A 13,684-nucleotide genomic window follows, 5' to 3' on the forward strand; every position below is an offset into this window, starting at 1 on the left:
AAAGAATATTCTAGACAGCTGGGACAGCAAGTAAAGACCTGAAGCCAGGGCTTAGCATGCTCCAGGAGCACCAAGGACTCAGGAACCCAGTGAATAAGAAGGAGATCATTAGGGATCAGATAAAAAAAGGAGCAAGGACCCATATGTTATTGGCTGTAATAGTATTTGAATTTTACTTTGAATTTGAAAGGAAGTGATTTGAGTATTTTGAGCATGAAAATGATATGATGAAATATGTGTTTTTAAAAAAATTCTCTGCTTTCTTTATGGAGAATATATGAGGGGAGGGGGAATCAACAGTGCAAGCAGGATTACCAGCTAGAGCATTGGTCTCCGACCTTTTTAGAGCCAGGGACTTGTTTTGAGGAAGACAATTTTTCCAAGAACAGGGCAGGGGGTATGGTTTCAGGATGATTCAAGTGCATTACATTTATTGTGTACGTTATTTCTATTATTATTACACTGTAATATATAATGCAATAATTATACAACTCTGTAGTGTAGAATTCTATAATGTAGAGTCAGTGGGAGACCTGAGCTTGTTTTCCTGCAACTAGATGGTCCCACCTTGGGGTGATGGGAGACACTGGCGGATCATCCAGCATTAGATTCTCATAAGGAGCACACAACCTAAATCTCTTGTATGTGCAGTTCACAATAGGGTTCCTGCTCCTGGGAGAATCTAATGCTGCTTCTGATTGGACAGGAGACGGAGCTCAGGTGGTAATGCGAGTGATGGGGCATGGTTGTAAATACAGATGAAGCTTCACTTGCTTACCCGCTGCTCACCTCCTGCTGTGTAGCCCAATTCCTAATAGGCCACGGACCAGTACCAGTACATGACCTGGGGATTGGGGCACTGGGGGTACTGGTCTGTGGCCTGAGGGTTGGGGATCCCTGAGCTGGAGAGTTTCAAGGTTCTGGTAGGAGAAGATGGTGGCTAGGAGCAGAGTGGTAGTGGTTTAAATGGTAAAATATACATGGTCTGATTGTTTGGGATATAGTTTGAAGGCAGGGTCAGTATGAGTCCCAAATTACATGTCAGGCATATGAGAAACAATTAAGACTTCCTCTAGCCTTTGGTTGTCTTTGATTTGTAATATACAATAAGATTTTCAATGTATCTATAATAAGAACTGTCTTGTGAATAATCATCTATATTTTAAAAACATATCTTCTTTCTATAGAACATCTCCCCAGAAGAGGAATTATCTGTCATTAGGAAATTTTTAGCAAATCACTTATAAGACCATTGGCACACAATTGCTTTTCTGGCAGTATTTCTTTGGCAACATTTACTTTTTGTTCTTTATTTACTTGTTTGGATATACTTCTTTTTCTTGACCAGTTTAGATATTAATTCGTACATTTTTCCATTTAATTGAGATATTTCACATTTTTTAAACTATAAATTAGAAACCTATTTTCATCTAGTGTATTATCTGCATTGACATTTGTGGTTATATTTCATTTGTTGTTCCTAAATTTTCTATCCTTTCTTTGACTTGATTGGGCTTGAAGAGCTTCCCTCTACCTTTGTTCTCACTAAATCTTCTAAATATATTAACTATTAATGATTATTTTATGTATGTCCTGCAAACTACTTTTCCAAATTTATCTTGAAGTTATTTTTCTAACTTAAGTTGTATGTTTTATTCATTATTCATTCTCATTTGTATGCATGTGAATATGGATGTGCAAACACATGTGTATATCACTAAACTGTGGCTTTGCAAATATTACAATTTCAAACACATTTAAAACTGGTTCACATGTAATCTTCAGGTTTTCTCTTCATTTCAAATTATATGTACTTGTTTTTGATTTTCTCATTGATTCATTCATTTACAATAATGTTTTAAAATTTCCAAATAGTAATGTTGTTTTATAATTTTCTTATAACCTAGGGGTTTTACTGTAAATTCAGAGATGAGGCTTATACAGTTTCATAGGTATATTCTTTGTGTCAATCTTATCTATTTAATATTAAATTATCCAAACACCCTGTTAGCCATAGTGATCTAAGTCTAGCGATAAATATATACGAACCCTAATTCTCCATCAAATATTAACTGCTACTTCTACCCCATAACTTAATGGCTACGAAGAACACTTCGGGCAAATGACACCTGCTTACTTTGAACTCACATCTTGATCTTTCAGATGGCAAATATTCTTGGTATTCATGTTATTTATGAAAAGTCTTATTACAATTATTAGGAAAAAAAAACCTTAATTTCTCTGTCTCATGCTCATTATTTCTTAGTTCTCCAGGTTGGATATATGCTGGCCTTAATATATGGAGAAAGAAGCAGGAGAAATGGGAAACAGTTTTTCCCGATAAATAGAATCTTCTTTGCTTTACTATGCATTGAATAAGATCAAAGAGAAAAGAAGGCAAGATTTTGTGACCTAAGAGTTTTCCATGTGGAAAATGTCACCATTTTGCTTTTTCCAGTGAAGGTTTTATTACCCAGGGCCAAACTAAGTAATTTGTCCTTGATCTGAATCAGAAATCCCCATTCGCAAGAGTGTAGTGGCAACCTTAATGGTTGTCTTTGTTTATGCTTCTATAACATACCACAAATGGGGTAATAAACAGAAATTTATTTTTGACATTTCTGAAGGTTGGAAGTTCAAGATCAAGGTGCCAGCATCTAGTGAGGGCCTTTTTGCTGATCCACATGGCAGAAGGCAGAAATGTAGGCTACCAAACACTGCATGAAGTCTCTTTCATAACCTTAATCTCATTCATGAAGAAGGAGATCATGTGGCCTTCTTACAGGCCTCCCCTCTCAATATTGTCATATTGGCAATACCTGAATTTTGGAGGGGACACATTCAAACCATAGCAATGGAGATCATGAAAAATAGAAAGCTTTGAACTTCTATATGCTTTTTTTTTTGTGATAAGAACACCTCCCCAAGTTTAATTCTTTGCCTCTCCCTTTTCTTGCAAAATGTCTATTTCATAGAGTGGCATTTCACCACAGTATAAAGGGCACTATCTAATAACTTACAATATCACCAGAAAGGGTGCCAGATGGTGTTATCTGTTAACATATTTTAGAAGGTAGCTACTTGTTGAATATTTCCACTCAAGAAAGAACAGCTATTATATAAGATTATCCTAAGTGGTATTACTCATGGGATGAGGCCCAGGAGTGGTGGGTATCTGTTTTGTATTTCTACCAACTCTTGGGGGAGTCTCTGTTACTTTGGAGGAGACAACAATTCCGAGACACTGTCCTGTAGCTATGTTGGATTTCTGCTTCATGTGTCCATTCACTCCCTGGGCTACAACATGATCATCTCTCCTTCAGTGAAAGGAACAACTACTTATGCCTGCAAGACTATTGAAAGGATTTCCAAAACATATGGTATTTGAACTGACTTTTTATAGGATGAATTGTAGCCTGCTATACGGTGAAGAGCAAGGGAAGAATTTTCAGGCTATAAAAAAATCAACAAAGTTAAATTCAAAACTGGATATTTTCATCTCCAAGCCAACTATGTAATGCTGTCTCTCGAATGCTGACATTATATGATTTTTTTAAATTATACTTTAAGTTCTAGGGTACATGTGTACAACGTGCAGGTTTGTTACATATGTATACATGTGCCATGTTGGTGTGCTGCACCCATTAACTCGTCATTTACATCAGGTATATCTCCTAATGCTTTCCCTACCCCATCCCCCCACCCCACAACAGGCCCCAGTGTGATGTTCCCCTTCCTGTGTCCAAGTGTTCTCATTGTTCAATTCCCACCTATGAGTGAGAACATGCGGTGTTTGGTTTTTTGTTCTTGAGATAGTTTGCTGAGAATGATGTTTTCCAGTTTCATCCATGTCCCTACAAAGGACATGAACTCATCCTTTTTTATGGCTGTATAGAATTCCATGGTGTATATGTGCCACATTTTCTTAATCCAGTCTATCCCTGATGGACATTTGGGTTGGTTCCAAGTCTTTGCTATTGTGAATAGTGCCGCAATAAACATACGTGTGCATGTGCCTTTATAGCAGCATGATTTATAGTCCTTTGGGTATATACCCAGTAATGGGATTGCTGGGTCAAATGGTATTTCTAGTTCTAGATCCTTGAGGAATTGCCACATTGTCTTCCACAATGGTTGAACTACTTTACAGTCCCACCAACAGTGTAAAAGTGTTCCTATTTCTCCACATCCTCTCCAGCACCTGTTGTTTCCTGACTTTTTAATGATGGCCATTCTAACTGGTGTGAGATGGTATCTCATTGTGGTTTGGATTTGCATTTCTCTGATGGCCAGTGATGATGAGCATTTTTTCATGTGTCTGCTGGCTGCATAAATGTCTTCTTTTCAGAAGTGTCTTTTCATATCCTTCACCCACTTTTTGATGGGGTTGCTTTTTTATTGTAAATTTGTTTGAGTTCATTGTAGATTCTGGATATTAGCCCTTTGTCAGATGAGTAGGTTTCAACAACTTTCTCCCATTCTCTAAGTTGTCTGTTCACTCTGATGGTAGTTTATTTTGCTGTGCAGAAGGTCTTTAGTTTAATTAGATCCCATTTGTCAATTTTGGCTTTTGTTGCCATTGCTTTTGGTGTTTTAGACATGAAGTCCTTGCCCACGCCTATGTCCTGAATGGTATTGCTTAGGTTTTCTTCTAGGGTTTTTATTGTTTTAGGTGTAACATTTAAGTCTTTAATCCATCTTGAATTAATTTTTGTATAAGGTGTAAGGAAGGGATCCAGTTTCAGCTTTCTAAATACGGCTAGCCAGTTTTCCCAGCACCATTTATTAAATAGGGAATCCTTTCCCCATTTCTTGTTTTTGTCAGGTTTGTCAAAGATCAGATGGTTGTAGATGTGTGGTATTATTTCTGAGAGCTCTGTTCTGTTCCACTGGTCTGTATCTCTGTTTTGGTACCAGTACCATGCTGTTTTGGTTACTGTAGCCTTGTAGTATAGTTTGAAGTCAGGTAGTGTGATGCCTCCAGCTTTGTTCTTTTGGCTCAAGATTGTCTTGGCAATGCAGGCTCTTTTTTGGTTCTATATGAACTTTTAAGTAGTTTTTTCCAATTCTGTGAAGAAAGTCATTGGTAGCTTGTTGGGGATGCCATTGAATCTATAAATTACCTTGGGCAGTATGGCCATTTTCACGATATTGATTCTTCCTATCCACGAGCATGGAATGTTCTTCCATTTGTTTGTATCCTCTTTTATTTCATTGAGCAGTGGTTTGTAGTTCTCCTTGAAGAGGTCCTTCACATCCCTTGTAAGTTGGATTCCTAGGTATTTTATTCTCTTTGAAGCAATTGTGAATGGGAGTTCACTCACGATTTGGCTCTCTGTTTGTCTGTTATTGGTGTATAAGAATGCTTGTGATTTTTGCACATTGATTTTGTATCCTGAGACTTTGCTGAAGTTGCTTATTAGCTTAAGGAGATTTTGGGCTGAGATGATGGGGTTTTCTAAATATACAATCATGTCATCTGCAAACAGGGACAATTTGACTTCCTCTTTTCCTAATTGAATACCCTTTATTTCTTTCTCCTGCCTGATTGCCCTGGCCAGAACTTCCAACACTATGTTGAATAGGAGTGGTGACAGAGGGCATCCCTGTCTTGTGCCAGTTTTCAAAGGGAATGCTTCCAGTTTTTGCCCATTCAGTATGATATTGGCTGTGGGTTTGTCATAAATAGCTCTTATTATTTTGAGATATGTCCCATCAATACCTAATTTATTGAGAGTTTTTAGCATGAAGGGCTGTTGAATTTTGTCAAAGGCCTTTTCTGCATCTGTTGAGATAATCATGTGGTTTTTGTCTTTGGTTCTGTTTATATGCTGGATTATGTTTATTGATTTGCATATGTTGAACCAGCCTTGCATCCCAGGGATGAAGCCCACTTGATCATGGTGGATAAGATTTTTGATGTGCTGCTGGATTCGGAGACAGAGTTTTGGTCTTGCTGCCAGGCTGGAGTGTAATGGCGGGGTCTTGACTCACCTCAGTCTCCACCTCCCAGGTTCAAGCGATTCTCCTGTCTCAGCCTCCCGAGTAGCTGGGATTACAGGCATGCGCCACCAAGCCCAGCTAATTTTGTCGTTTTAGTAGAGATGGGGTTTCTCCATGTTGGTCAAGCTGTTCTCGAACTCCTGACCTCAGGTGATCTTCCTGCCTTTGCCTCCCAAAGTGCTGGGATTACAGGCATGAGCCACCACATCCAGCCAATATATGACTTTCTAAGTAGAAAATTATATGTCATGCCAAAGAGCTTTGATCTTATGACAGGATGATGTCAAAACAAGTTTACACAATTGGGTTTTTTTAGAATGATATTTGTGGTAACCTAACCATTGGGATAATTACAAAGCTTTCTGCCACATTCCCTATGCCTCCCTAGAATCAACAAAGTTTACTCTGATGATAATATTGACCTCACTAAAAGCACATTTTAGAAGCAGTTTTTTTTCTCCTTCTTTATGAGAATTGAGTCCCCAAGTGATTCAGCAATGAAGATAAATACAAACTTCCTGACTATTCTGGCCTTTCTGGCCTAGCACCCACTCACACTCCAGGGGCAGATGACTTGGGATTCTTTCCAACTTTACTCTTCTTTGTCTTATTTTGGAATATTCTTTCAATGACCATGTTCTTCCTGAAAATCCCACCAATTCTGCTCTGCATTCTGTCGTCCTATAGAGGTAGTAAATTTCCTTTTTTTTCTATACAGGGCCATAACCTAAATATTTTAGGTTTTGTAGGTTCATCGGACTCAAATGATTTATTATACTTGATTTCTTTGGCTTGATTCCTATGTGCTGATTTTATTCTTGAGACTATTTTCTGGATTCCATTATATTGTGCTCACAAAAAACTCTCCTCTTGCTATTCCTGTATTCAGCAGTATGGCTAACTTTGCTCCCTAAACTGTGAAGCTAATCCTAATTTCCATGTGGTATTGACAACAGTTAACGTTGCACGAGCTCAGACAACTGATTATGAGAGCCAGAAGTATTATAAAGGTGATGGGAATTGATAGATAATAATATCATCTAATACTCACAAGTGTTTACCATGTGTCAGACACTAATTGTTTACATATAAAAACTCATTTAATCCTCACAATAATGCTATGAGTTTTTATCCCTTATAAGAGAAGAAGGAACTGAGACATTGATTAAGTAGCTTGCCCAAGACCAAACAGCTGGTAAGAGGTGGAGGCAGCATACAAAGTCGAGCAGTCCAGCTTTAGAACCAATGTTCTTAACTACTACACTCTCCTGAGAGGTGCTGCCAGACTGAGAAAATGCTCTGGGAGGGAGGGATCAGCACCAGTAACTAATTAGATGCAACGAGAATGGAAGAAGAAACTGAGAACACATTGCAAATAATTTGACTTGGGGAGTAGTTGGGGAATACAGGAGAATATTATATTTGTTGACTATGCTAATTTTTCAATTATTTTATAAACAGTTTGTAAGAATTTTAAAGTAGATTTCTCATAGATGGAAGTAATTACTTGGCCTTTGTTAGAGAACTCCTATCCAGAAATACAGTTTTAAAATTATTTTAGTCTATCAGTACTTTTCAAAACATATGTACATATGAACCATCCAGGGACCTTACTGATATGCAGATTATGATTCAATAGGTCAGAGACAAGGCCTGCATTTTTAACAAGCTCCCAGGCAGGGCTAGATTCATAGATGTGTGACTTGTAAGTCTGCAGAAGAAACACACATTTGAAATAATGCTCTGCTGTCAGCATTTTAATATTCTTAGTAATTTTTAAACAAGGGGCTCTGCATTTTCATTTTGTATTAGGTCACACAATTTATGTAGCTTTTCCTGCTCTCAGGTGGTCTATGGACTATACTTTGAGTTTGAAAAGATCTAGTACAGAGGTTTGCAAATTTGGTTCACTGGGCAAATTCTGCCAGTTGCCTGTTTTTATAAATAACGTTTTATTGGAAAACAGCCATACTCACTTTTTTACATATCATCTATGATGGTTTTTATGCTCTAACATGAGTAGAGCAGCTGTGACTAACAAATATGATATGGCTCTCAAACCTGAAAATATTTACTATCTGGTACTTTATAGAAAAGGTTTGCTAATCCCTGCTCTAATAGATGATATTAGAAGCCGTAGGAACAATAACAGCATATTCAGCAAATAGTTTCCCCAATACTTGGTATACTATTGCCTTACATTTGTAAGTATGTATTTGTAATAGGATACTATTGCATTACATTTGTTAAGTATGTATTCTTAAAAACAAAGCATTTTTACCCTACATTAATTCAGTTCCCCTTATAACACCCCTTTGAAGTAGATATCATATTCTTAATTGTATGTGTTGAAAACTTGGATTCAGAGAACTTAACGTAATTGTTCGGGATAATGCGACAGTATGCTAAAGAGAAGATGCTATTTCCACTTTTTCACATTCGTACACACCCATATATGTGTCTTCTCTATTTCCTTCTAGTGGTCTTCTCAGAGATTTTTTTCTAAGTAGGGGCTGTAACTACTTCTAAACTTTTCCTACAATGACACCATTTTTATACAGTAATTCAGTGGTTTTCAAACTGCATTCCACATAGCACTAGGGGCTCCCAAACCTGCTGAAGAGTCCTCTGAAAATGGACAACTTACAGATAATCAGCAAACAGGTACAGAATACTTGACTGACTTTTCATATTTGACCTCTGTTACATTTAATGCAAATATATATATTTTCATGCAAAATTGTCTTGAATATTTGTCCACTTCAAATCTCATGTTAAAATTTGATCCCTGATTTTGGAGTTAGGGCCTAATGGGAGGTCATGGGGCAGTCCCCTCATGCATAGATGAATGCCTTCCCTGGAGAGTAAGTTCTCACTCTATTAGTTCCCATGAGAACTGGTTGTTAAAAAGAGTCTGGAACCCCCACCTTGCTTCCTCTCTCACCACATAATCTCAGCACACACTGGCTCCCCTTTACCTTCCACCATGAATAGAAGCAGCCTGAGGCCCCCACCCAGATTCCCAATCTTGAACCTTTGAGTCAGCAGAATTGTGAGCCAAATAGATAGTTTTTCTTTATAAATTACCCATCCTCAGGCATTCCTTTATAGCAACACAAAACAGACCCAAAAGAGACTAAGATATTATGTCTCCCTTTTTTTTTTTTTTTTTTTTTTTTGCTTAAACCACTCAAATTCCTTGGAAACATCTGCTTTTCTTCCCTCTCTCTCACCTCAAACAATGTTACACAGCACTGTCTTACAAATTAGTACATCATTATTTTTAACAAAGTTGATTATTGAATCATGTTACTCAGCATGACTACAGTAAAGCATTCTGCAAATTGGGTCTATTATGTCTTCCTTTTGTAAATAAAGGAAGGATTGTTTAGGTAGGAGTAACAGTGAACATTGATTAGACATTATATCCTATTATAAAACAACAATAATTAAGACAAGGGTTGAAATTTTCACGGATATATGACAAAAAGACGTATTTAGGAAATGCTGTTGAAATTCTCAAAAAATAAAAATATATGAACATTACATGGTATTAGCACTTTTAGCTAAAAATAGTATAAAGACCAAATATAACTGTAAAAGGGTAGCATGTCTGGTTTCAGTGAAGACAGTAGAGTAATTTTTACTTTTGTTCATAAGAAACAAATAGCCAAAAAAAACCAAATTTTATTAGTACTTCAAGGCTATATTGATATTACAGATTGAAATGTGTCTTGTGTCTTTTTACCCCCAAATGTAGGTTTATCAGAAATTACTTTAATAATTTTCTCAAATAATTTTCCACAAATCTATTGCCTATTGAAACTAGCATTCAGCCAATAAATTCATGAAGTTTGTTATCTCCTGTTCGCCCTATTTTTGTTTTCTTTCTCATGAATTTCAATGCATAGAACAATTTCAGCCTAGAAATACTGTTCACCTCACACATTGAAGCATCCTTTACCAGATACCCAATCTATCCTCAATAAACAGAAATGCAGTTGTTAAAAGTGAGTAAATTTCAAAGACATGTATTTGATGGAAAGTGGGTTAAGGTCAAATGACCTTGAATAAATGAAATTTAAAGTTGAATTCAAAATGAAAAATGTCTAATTCTGCTACTTTTTAGTATGTATATGTATATTTGTGTATGGTAAGTAAAGTGTCACTCTTTCTTTATATCTTCCTTCCATTTGGGGAATTTTGGATGCCTAAAAGATGACATACAGAAAAAATATATATAATTTATTAAACAGAGCACCCTCAAAGGTAATAATCTTTTAAAAAGTTTATAATTTGGATTACATAAAAATCAGGTTTATGTTGATTAGAGTCCAAAAAAATCCATAGATTTGTTTCTTTTTTTTTTTTTTTTTTTTTTTTATTATACTTTAGGGTTTTAGGGTACATGTGCACAATGTGCAGGTTTGTTACATATGTATCCATGTGCCATGTTGATTTCCTGCACCCATTAACTCGTCATTTAGCATTAGGTGCATCTCCCAATGCTGTCCCTCCCCCCTCCCCCCACCCCACAACAGTCCCCGGAGTGTGATGTTCCCCTTCCTGTGTCCATGAGTTTTCATTGTTCAATTCCCACCTATGAGTGAGAACATGCGGTGTTTGGTTTTTTGTCCTTGCGATAGTTTACTGAGAATGATGTTTTCCAGTTTCATCCATGTCCCTACAAAGGACATGAACTCATCATTTTTTATGGCTGCATAGTATTCCATGGTGTATATGTGCCACATTTTCTTAATCCAGTCTATCGTTGTTGGACATTTGGGTTGGTTCCAACTCTTTGCTATTGTGAATAGTGCCGCAATAAACATACGTGTGCATGTGTCTTTATAGCAGCATGATTTATAGTCCTTTGGGTATATACCCAGTAATGGGATGGCTGGGTCAAATGGTATTTCTAGTTCGAGATCCCTGAGGAATCGCCACACTGACTTCCACAATGGTTGAACTAGTTTACAGTCCCACCAACAGTGTAAAAGTGTTCCTATTTCTCCACATCCTCTCCAGCACCTGTTGTTTCCTGATTTTTTAATGATGGCCATTCTAACTGGTGTGAGATGGTATCTCACTGTGGTTTTGATTTGCATTTCTCTGATGGCCAGTGATGATGAGCATTTCTTCATGTGTTTTCTGGCTGCATAAATGTCTTCTTTTGAGAAATGTCTGTTCATGTCCTCTGCCCACTTTTTGATGGGGTTGTTTGTTTTTTTCTTGTAAATTTGTTTGAGTTCATTGTAGATTCTGGATATTAGCCCTTTGTCAGATGAGTAGGTTGCAAAAATTTTCTCCCATTCTGTAGGTTGCCTGTTCATTCTGATGATAGTTTCTTTTGCTGTGCAGAAGCTCTTTAGTTTAATTAGATCCCATTTGTCAATTTTGGCTTTTGTTGCCATTGCTTTTGGTGTTTTAGACATGAAGTCCTTGCCCACGCCTATGTCCTGAATGATATTGCCTAGGTTTTCTTGTAGGATTTTAATGGTTTTAGGTCTAACATATAAGTCTTTAATCCATCTTGAATTAATTTTTGTATAAGGTGTAAGGAAGGGATCCAGTTTCAGCTTTCTACATATGGCTAGCCAGTTTTCCCAGCACCATTTATTAAATAGGGAATCCTTTCCCCATTTCTTGTTTTTGTCAGGTTTGTCAAAGATCAGATAGTTGTAGCTATGCGGCATTATTTCTGAGGGCTCTGTTCTGTTCCATTGATCTATGTCTCTGTTGTGGTACCAGTACCATGCTGTTTTGGTTACTGTAGCCTTGTAGTATAGTTTAAAGTCAGGTAGCATGATGCCTCCAGCTTTGTTCTTTTGGCTTAGGATTGACTTGGCGATGCGGGCTCTTTTTTGGTTCCATATGAACTTTAAAGTAGTTTTTTCCAATTCTGTGAAGAAAGTCATTGGTAGCTTGATGGGGATGGCATTGAATCTATAAATTACCTTGGGCAGTATGGCCATTTTCACGATATTGATTCTTCCAACCCATGAGCATGGAATGTTCTTCCATTTGTTTGTATCCTCTTTTATTTCATTGAGCAGTGGTTTGTAGTTCTCCTTGAAGAGGTCCTTCACATCCCTTGTAAGTTGGATTCCTAGGTATTTTATTCTCTTTGAAGCAATTGTGAATGGGAGTTCACTCATGATTTCGCTCTCTGTTTGTCTGTTATTGGTGTACAAGAATGCTTGTGATTTTTGTACATTAATTTTGTATCCTGAGACTTCGCTGAAGTTGCTAATCAGCTTAAGGAGATTTTGGGCTGAGACAATGGGGTTTTCTAGATATACAATCATGTCATCTGCAAACAGGGACAGTTTGACTTCCTCTTTTCCTAATTGAATACCTTTTATTTCCTTCTCCTGCCTGATTGCTCTGGCCAGAACTTCCAGCACTATGTTGAATAGGAGCGGTGAGAGAGGGCATCCCTATCTTGTGCCAGTTTTCAGAGGGAATGCTTCCAGTTTTTGCCCATTCAGTATGATATTGGCTGTGGGTTTGTCGTATATAGCTCTTATTATTTTGAGATACGTCCCATCAATACCTAATTTATTGAGAGTTTTTAGCATGAAGGGTTGTTGAATTTTGTCAAAGGCCTTTTCTGCATCTATTGAGATAATCATGTGGTTTTTGTCTTTGGTTCTGTTTATATGCTGGATTACATTTATTGATTTGCGTATGTTGAACCAGCCTTGCATCCCAGGGATGAAGCCCACTTGATCATGGTGGATAAGCTTTTTGATGTGTTGCTGGATTCGGTTTGCCAGTATTTTATTGAGGATTTTTGCATCAATGTTCATCAAGGATATTGGTCTGAAATTCTCTTTTTTGGTTATGTCTCTGCCAGGTTTTGGTATCAGGACAATGCTGGCTTCATAAAATGTGTTAGGGAGGATTCCCTCTTTTTCTATCGATTGGAATAGTTTCAGAAGGAATGGTACCAGTTCCTCCTTGTACCTCTGGTAGAATTCAGCTGTGAATCCATCAGGTCCTGGACTCTTTTTTGTTGGTAAGCTATTGATTATTGCCACAATTTCAGAACCTGTTATTGGTCTATTCAGAGATTCAACTTCTTCCTGGTTTAGTCTTGGGAGGGTGTATTTGTCGAGGAATTTATCCATTTCTTCTAGATTTTCTAGTTTATTTGCATAGAGGTGTTTGTAGTATTCTCTGATGGTAGATTGTATTTCTGTGGGATCGGTGGTGATATCCCCTTTTTCGTTTTTTATTGCATCTATTTGATTCTTCTCTCTTTTCTTCTTTATTAGTCTTGCTAGCGGTCCATCAATTTTGTTGATCTTTTCAAAAAACCAACTCCTGGATTCATTAATTTTTTGAAGGGTTTTTTGTGTCTCTATTTCCTTCAGTTCTGCTCTGATTTTAGTTATTTCTAGCCTTCTGCTAGCTTTTGAATGTGTTTGCTCTTGCTTTTCTAGTTCTTTTAATTGTGATGTTAGGGTGTCAATTTTGGATCTTTCCTGCTTTCTCTTGTGGGCATTTAGTGCTATAAATTTCCCTCTACACATTGCTTTGAATGTGTCCCAGAGATTCTGGTATGTTGTGTCTTTGTTCTCGTTGGTTTCAAAGAACATCTTTATTTCTGCCTTCATTTCATTATGTACCCAATAGTCATTCAGGAGCAGGTTGTTCAGTTTCCATGTAGTAGAGC

The 13,684-nt window shown here is 37.2% G+C and overlaps 1 long non-coding RNA gene across 1 annotated transcript; it reads left to right on the forward strand.

Annotated features, from left to right (window-relative positions):
- Positions 1–399: 399 nt before the first annotated feature.
- On the forward strand, positions 400–12,310 carry LOC115834685. Its single transcript, XR_004029571.1, has 3 exons — positions 400–495; positions 2,012–2,016; positions 12,300–12,310. It is a non-coding gene; the product is annotated as an uncharacterized LOC115834685 (long non-coding RNA).
- Positions 12,311–13,684: the final 1,374 nt, after the last annotated feature.

This window comes from Nomascus leucogenys, chromosome 4 (genome assembly GCF_006542625.1).
Source record: "Nomascus leucogenys isolate Asia chromosome 4, Asia_NLE_v1, whole genome shotgun sequence".
In the NCBI taxonomy this organism is placed as follows: domain Eukaryota; kingdom Metazoa; phylum Chordata; class Mammalia; order Primates; family Hylobatidae; genus Nomascus; species Nomascus leucogenys.